This window comes from Equus asinus, chromosome 23, assembly GCF_041296235.1.
Source record: "Equus asinus isolate D_3611 breed Donkey chromosome 23, EquAss-T2T_v2, whole genome shotgun sequence".
Taxonomy (NCBI): domain Eukaryota; kingdom Metazoa; phylum Chordata; class Mammalia; order Perissodactyla; family Equidae; genus Equus; species Equus asinus.
The window spans coordinates 45,404,395-45,412,094 of NC_091812.1; the positions used below are offsets into that span (position 1 = coordinate 45,404,395).

Below are 7,700 nucleotides of genomic sequence, written 5' to 3' on the forward strand. Positions count from 1 at the left end.
AGCATCACACATTGTTTAAGTTGAAAACCGGATACTTGAATTGTTCTGTGAAGAGTAGCATCGATAGATGAAAATTGTCAGAAAAGGAGGAAATGCATCCTTTAAATAACTCCCAGCGTAGGGCTGAACTAGCCACTAAGTCATCTAGGTCATTAAAAAAGAAGGGAGGAGAAGAAAGAAAAATCAGGAGTATAATTTTTATTTTCCGCAAAGAGAATACAGATTCTTGATTTGAAAAACAGAAGAGAATGGTTCAAAATTCTTGCACTTTTCAGGCTAGCTAGCTATATGAATTAGTCAAGAAATTTTACCACAAGGGACAGAAACCTGCCGGAGTCCAGCTCCAGCCGGTAGGGTTCCTGAGGGATGAACGGCCTCGGAGAAAAAAGAAGTTACGGTGAGACTGGAAGTGAGGTTTCCAAGTCTGATTTATTCAAAGCATTCAAGCACTTATATAGGGTCCAGGTCACGCGCTTATGATTTCATGGAATTGTCTCAGTACATAATTTTGGCAAACAAAATGGGTACATAAGCATATCTTGTTACAACATTAGCACAGTATGTCTGTGAGAAGCAAGCAACCTTTGTTAATTACAGATATTGACCTTTTCTGTATATCTACTAGGCGTCTAGATGTTTAAGACTGATTACAAAACGGGGTGTAATGTCTAGACTTAGTTCCCCATGAGTCGAATGGCCCTAAGCCTCTATCTTTACTCCGATAATAATGAAAGCAGAAGTATTGCAAAGTGTAAGGGGACCAAAATACATACAGGCCCCCAGCTCCGTCTGATCGCAAGCCACACGGGCACAGTGCTTGGGGTTTCTCTTTTACCATTAACTGTATTGTAGGGTTCCCAATCCTCACCATAATCCCAATTTCCCTGTGTCAATATACTATGATATTTTTCTGCAACTTTATCAGGATCGTGAGTTGCCTTAGGAAGGGGTAGTTTTTGTATGCCTCTGCCCCTGGATGGGTGCCACCATTTACCTTCTGTCCTACCAGGCCTAGGATAACATCTACCTCCTAGAAGGACCTGAGGAGGGAATGCTCTCCTTAGATGCTGATTATTAGAAGGCTTCCTCCTCGAGGGCTGTCCAAGCTCCATTACCGCCCTTCCAGGAGGGGGTCCGAATGTTTTTTCCCTTCAGGCTGTTTTTCCCCTGAACCCTCCCTAGAAGGCCAGGTTACACCAGCTTCTTTCCTCTGCTTGGAGAGATTTTCCCCAAAATAACCCCATGTACAGAAAAAGAACAGCAAGAGCAATACTGCTAAGATTAGTAGCATAAGTAGGATCAGGAGCGGCCGACCGCCATCTTCTGAGGGTCCGCCGTGCGTTCCCTCATCTCTCTTCCGGACCTTGCCCTTGGGTAGAGGCTTAGCTGACTGGTGGGCGGCTCCCGGCAGAAACCCATCCTATGGAAAGTGAGAAATTTATTGGCTCTTACAATCCAAGAGAGATTAATAACCCACTTGATAAAGTGCAAACATGCAGCCATCTCAGAAACTCATGGAACGAGGATCTTCCGTGCTGTCAGGACTCTCTACATCTGTCCACCCTGTGTACGTTATTCCGTTGCAAACCTGATTTTTCTACAAAGTGAGGAACAATGGCCACCAATTGCTCTTGAGCTTCAGGCAACTGTAATCACCACTTGTAAAGGACTGACTCTCTCACTTCCAATTTTAAAAAATCACAGGCAAATGTAACGTACCCACCCTTGGTCAGTTGTGGGTTGGATTTTCTAAGAATTCAGAATTCGGATTAGATCCAATGGCCAAGAGTAGGGCAACATAAAGATGATCATAGGAGCCTGGCCCCGTGGCCGAGTGGTTAAGTGCGCTCGCTCCCCTTCGGCAGCCCAGGGTTTCGCCAGTTCGGATCCTGGGCACGGATGTGGCACGGCTCATCAGGCCATGTTGAGGCAGCATCCCACATGCCACAACTAGAGGGATCCACAACTAAAATGTACAACTATGTACTGGGGGAATTTGGGGAGAAAAAGCAACTGAAAAAAAAGAAGATTGGCAACAGTTGTTAGCTCAGGTTCCAATCTTTAAAAAAAAAGATTATCATAAGTGGGAGGATAAATCAAAATTCTCCAATAACTTTCAAGCTGTAGTCCGCCTAATTGCCTAATTCCGGAGTCTCAAGTGATTTTAATAAGTGCTTCTGGAAATTTTTATTTACCTATATACATTTTAATACGTCACTGCGCATTTGACTAATTTTACTTTTAACACTTTTTTCACTTTGGAGAATATCTACTGATATATCGATGGATATTAATATTCTATGGAACATAGTTTAAAAATTACTACCTACAAGATTTAGATGCAGGTCAGCTTAACACACCTTGTAATCCTTTTTTCATGTCTGAATTTTTCCTAAGATGAGTAGGGTAAGAGGTGAAATAAGTGGGATAAGTGCAGGGCAAATGGTAGGCCTAACAGTAAGAAACTAAGGAAACTGAGGCAGGGACAATGAAAAAGTTAATTATTGGTCCCTTACACCTGACAATGAGTTTTTCTAATCATATAATAACATAAAAATTTAAAGTTTGAGAAATGAGAGTTTTGAGGTAAAATGTTAGAAATATTTTGAAGGAGATTGTGAGCAACTGAGACCAACAAAGAAGTCTGGGTATCTAATAGATGCATGTAATGGTAGAGCAGAAGGTTGCTAGGAAAATGTGAATGGTCAACTCTGATTCATTGGAAATTTTGTTTAGCAATATTCCTGGTGGTGACAAACACTAGCTTTCCCTTGGGGAAAAAATCACCTCCTTGCTTTGGCTCACTTTTTCTGACTGTCAATGGGTAACATCAGTTATGCTTTGGGAATATACAGATGAAGCATTTTCTTCTATAAAACTTTTATAGATGAATTCGTAACTACAAACCCTGAATAGTTACAGCTCTAAATTACACAAATCAGGATCCTTCACATTGGAAATCAATAAAATTTTAGCTTCTTACAAGCTTTACTAACATCAAGATTGCCTGTCTCTCCTTTTCCAATGGGTTTCCTATAAATAAACAAGACATATGACTTAATTATATATATATATACGTGTGTGTGTACACGCATGTTAGACTAAGCCAATAGGTGAAAGAAACATGGTCACTGGAATATCAATACTATACTATATATACAATAGTAGGCAGCCCGTTTTATTCTCAGGTCTCAAGGCCCAAAATGCAATGATAAACTGGGTATTTTAGAATGATTCTCTTTCTCTCTCCCTCTTTCTGTCACTGTTACTCATCAGTATATTCTCCACATCTGTAAAAGTCTGAACCCAACCATTACCACAAAGGCTCAAGTATTTTCCAGCCCACTCCTCAGCAACCAACTAAATTAGTGGGTTTATAACCAATTATTATGTTGTGCACCTTAAATTTATACAGTGTATTATTTCAATTATATCTCAATAAAATTGGGGAAAAAATAAATCAATGGATTCAAATAGACACTTGGGAATAGAGGAATTAACCACCCATAAGTATTTGCTCTTCCTCTCATCTCTAAAACCTGTGTAAGTGCAGACATGTATGTCTCTATGTAGTTAATTATTATGTTGAACGGATTTCACTTATTGACTAGAATTTTATGTCACTTCTTTTCATTTTTGAGTGGTGAATTTTTTAAATCATTAAACAAAAACTCTAAATTGATATGCCAATCAATTATTAAGCTTTCTTATGTGGTCACAAATATATAGACAAATGCATAAAGCGTAAATGTATAGTTTAATTAGTGATTATATAACAAATGCCCATGTAACCAACATGCAGGTCAAGAAATGAAAGATTGACAGCATCCTAGAAGCTCCACGTGTGTCCCTTCCTGACCTAGTCCTTCCCTCCCAACTAGAGGTACCTCCTATCTTGGTGTCTATAGGAACTGTTTGCTTTCTTTTGTAGATTTACAACATAGGTGTGAATTAAGTATTAAATTTAGTTTTTCTCTATTTAAACTTAATAAAATTGATTTAATCTCTTTACGGGCTTTCTTTGGCCTGTTTTATCTATATTACATTTTTGTGACTTATCCATCCTGTTACATGCAAAAAAATTAGAAGGACTAATTAGTTAATATATGTTATTTCTTCATAGAACAGCTTCAGTACGGAAAAAAGACTGTGGTTGCCCTCAGCAACTGGATGAGAAGATGCTGGTTTTTTCATTCTACGTTAACATTCCAGACCAGAATATGGTCCACTTTTATATGCACAGCCCAAATGTCCTTTTCCCCTTTTCCTTACCCTTTGAGGATGAGGGCCATCCTAGGCCTTGTACTGCCAGCTAGCTTGTGGTACAACTCACTGGCAAGAATGAACATCGTGGAACATAAGCCTAGAAACAGACTTTGAAGTAGGCCTCTTTGCTCCAAAGGACAAATATCAAAGCTGGTTTGTTTGGCAACCCAAAGATATAAAATTTCACCCAGATTCCCAGATAAGGTGAGTGTCTATTCTACGTGATGTCTAATACCTCCTGATTTGGTCTGAGAGAAAAATTGCAAAAAATATTGTAATATTTTTTAAAAGTTGAGATAAAAAAGAAAGAATAGAGTTCATATTTTCTCTTTCATAATAAGTCTCCAAGTGTTTGGATTACAGTTTTGATACAATAAGCAAATAGCTTATGAGCCTCAACCACTGTGAAAAGCCTATACTGTTAATATTTCTGGACCGATATTGTAGGCATAAGACATACTACGTGATAGTCAACTTGTTTTACTTCTCTGAGGACTACCTACTTTAGGTATCTGAATTAGGGAAATAAAGCAATCCTAACTTTGCCCTAAATTGCTTCTTTTCGGATTTTGCTTCATGTCTCTTTATTTCCCATTTCAAAAAGAGCAATCCGTTAAAAGTAATCCTGATCTCTGTAGGTACACAGTAAGGTTTTTGTTCATCTTTAGCCAAGTGCGTCAAGACTAAGTAAAAGCAGAAAAACAGCTCTACCTATGGAGGAATGAGGCAAAAACATGCAGATAATTAAAATAACATCACTGGGCAATATGCACTTTGAATTTGTTGTCTTAAAGAAAAAAGTGCTGTTAAACTTGAAATCATAATACACTTCCAAATCTTTGAATATATCTTCTCATGTTTAAACCAAGGTTTAGCATGTAATGTTCACATTTCTTTAAGGCATTAGCCTCAGTTTATTTTTTCATTTGTTCCTACCCACATACACAGTACAAATAAAGTTATCAAGCTATCACTAATTTACTGTTTACAAAGGACTTTCCTATGCATGTCTCTTTTGATCTCCCAAACAACCATATCAGTCAGGCAGAAATTTAGTCAACAAATATTTACTGGATATCCTCCAACTGTGCATTTCACACTGTGACAAAGAGATGGTACAGTGTGTAAGCAAACACAATCCATACTCTCATGAAGTTTGCCCTTTGGTGGGGACAAAGGACAAATTACTCCAATTAATTATAAGTGACTAGATAATTATGTGTCAAACGTGGTGAAGGAAAAGTAAAGACTGCCAGCACATGGTGAAGAAAGAGACAAGAATTTCTTCCAAGCTTTGGAAGTAGCGTGTTTGTTTTCTTTTCCGTCCTTCTTTCCACCACTCCACTGTGTTGCTATTTTTAGGTACATGCTATACTTGATTTTTTATCCTAAAAGACTTACCATTTCCCCCCTCTTTCTAGGCAACTTGACAGTTTTTCTAGAAACAAGTGAAAATTTTTTTCACTTGATGTAGGGTGTTCACAAATGATTGAACTTCCCAAGAAAGTGGCATATAGCTTACTCAGATGTGTCTGCAATGCCTGAAAGATAATGTCATCCTGTTTTTGTTGTCACTGATGCCATCATTGTTGTTCTTGTTGTCTGTTCCCCGCCTCTGCGAACAAGGAAAGGAATATTGGATTCATAATGATTCTAATCTTTTGAGCCTTCAGGGGATTTTTAAAAATCTTTAGTTATTCTCTCATTATCCACTGTAGCCTTTGTTCCACAGGTTATCACTTTTAAAAATGAATGACAAAGTTGTAAATAGAGGTGTCTCCAACTTTTGAAGAAAAGAGGAACAAATTTCAGCAAAAAATCTAGAAATTACTAACCAAATATAATAGCTAAGTTGAGCCCTATCTAGAGGAACTATCATCAGCAGAGAAAATTTAAAGTTTGAGCACATCTGATAGAGTTAATAAAAAGTTACATTGTGTTAAAGCTCATTATAATTTTCACATAAAATATGATCATCTTGATTTCATATGAAACAAATATTATTATTATCCTATTCCAAACAAGAATCTGAGCCTCTCAGTTTCTGGGGCTTGCTCAAGGACAGTGAATGGTGAAAATTAGACTCCAAAAAGGCAGATAAGCAAAGCAGACTATGCATAGAGGGAGTATTTTAGATTCTAAGATTGTCCTCCCACCAGTGGAAGAACCGTGTATCAGAAGAGCAAGGAATCTCATATTGAAATACACAGATGCCTCAGACGTCTTAACTGAATCAAGAAAATTCTCTCTATATATTTTGCAACAGCTTATAAGGAAACTCACCTGTATCTGCATACCTTTCTTCCTTGACGTAGCAACACTTGTTGGTTGATGCAGTTGATGGAAAAGCTTGCCAAGATCTCCAGGAGTCTTCAGAGCTGCACTACTTCTTAAAAGAAAAATGTACAATAGCACAGAGAAGATAGTGGCTGTTGGCATTAAAAAGTCACAGCACACTGTCATCTATCCCATAGCTACTAATGCCAGGAAAGGGAGACCTCCTTAGGACTAAATCTATGGCTGTGGCTTGGAACAATAAAGGAAAGATCTGAGGTCAGAGTCACAAGAGAAAATATCTCTATATTACAGAAGTGAAAAATTCCATTTTAATCCACAGAAGCTAATGCTGTCTAGACACCTAAGCTAAGGAAGAAAAAAAAGTCAAGCTGGCAACAGATGTCCAGAATATGCACCTTCATTTATTGTGCAGTCACATAAGAGAAATGACCTCTCCAGAGGGTGCAATATGAATGATTAAAGCTCCCTTTTATCTCCAAACTACTTCCAAAGCTCAGAGGGAACTCCACATTGTATTTCTGGAAAAAAAAAAAAATGAGTAAATACAAATACACCAATTTTCCTCCTTAGATTTTTATCCTTAACTTTTTTCTATATATTGTCTCCAATATCAGAATCACTATTTCCTTTCTGCTCCCAAGTACTATAGATGTTAAAGCTATATAATTTAAAATGAGTGCTCAGTTTTAACCATATAAGAGCAGTTCATCTATTTTAAATAGAGGATGTGTTAGTTTTCTTTTTTTTAGTAGAAGGTAAAAATATTTTATTTGTTAAATTAAATACATCTTTAGCTAAATGAGTTCTATTGGTGTTTTCTGTGTTGATGTTAATGCTACATGTAGGAATTGCTTGGGATGGGTGGACCTAAAAGAACATCTTTGAGAGTGAGGGAGTTAGTCTATTTTCTAGGAGGTGAATATCAGAAAAAATATTTCATCCAGAGAACTGAAAGTAAATGAATAATATGGAAGCTGGCTATGAAAGTTTTCAGAAACAGATAATGCCAGTTAATATTTGGAATTATGGGCTTGTGAAATAAAATAATGATATCTGGGGGTAAGGACAAGTAATGAAAAAAACAGAAAAAAATGTTAGTATCTTTGAATATAAAGATACATTATCCCAATCACGGA

The 7,700-nt window shown here is 37.3% G+C and overlaps 1 long non-coding RNA gene across 2 annotated transcripts; it reads right to left on the minus strand.

The window, feature by feature from the left end:
- Positions 1-410: 410 nt before the first annotated feature.
- Positions 411-7,082, minus strand: LOC123280231 (uncharacterized). 2 transcript variants are annotated; one of them, XR_011497448.1, is made up of 4 exons: positions 6,960-7,082; positions 6,550-6,655; positions 5,789-5,881; positions 412-1,420 (listed from the first exon to the last, which is right to left on the minus strand). It is a non-coding gene; the product is annotated as an uncharacterized lncRNA (long non-coding RNA). The 2 variants fall into 2 exon arrangements; XR_006518981.2 differs by lacking the exon at positions 6,960-7,082 and having other exon boundaries at positions 411-1,420; positions 6,550-6,689.
- Positions 7,083-7,700: the final 618 nt, after the last annotated feature.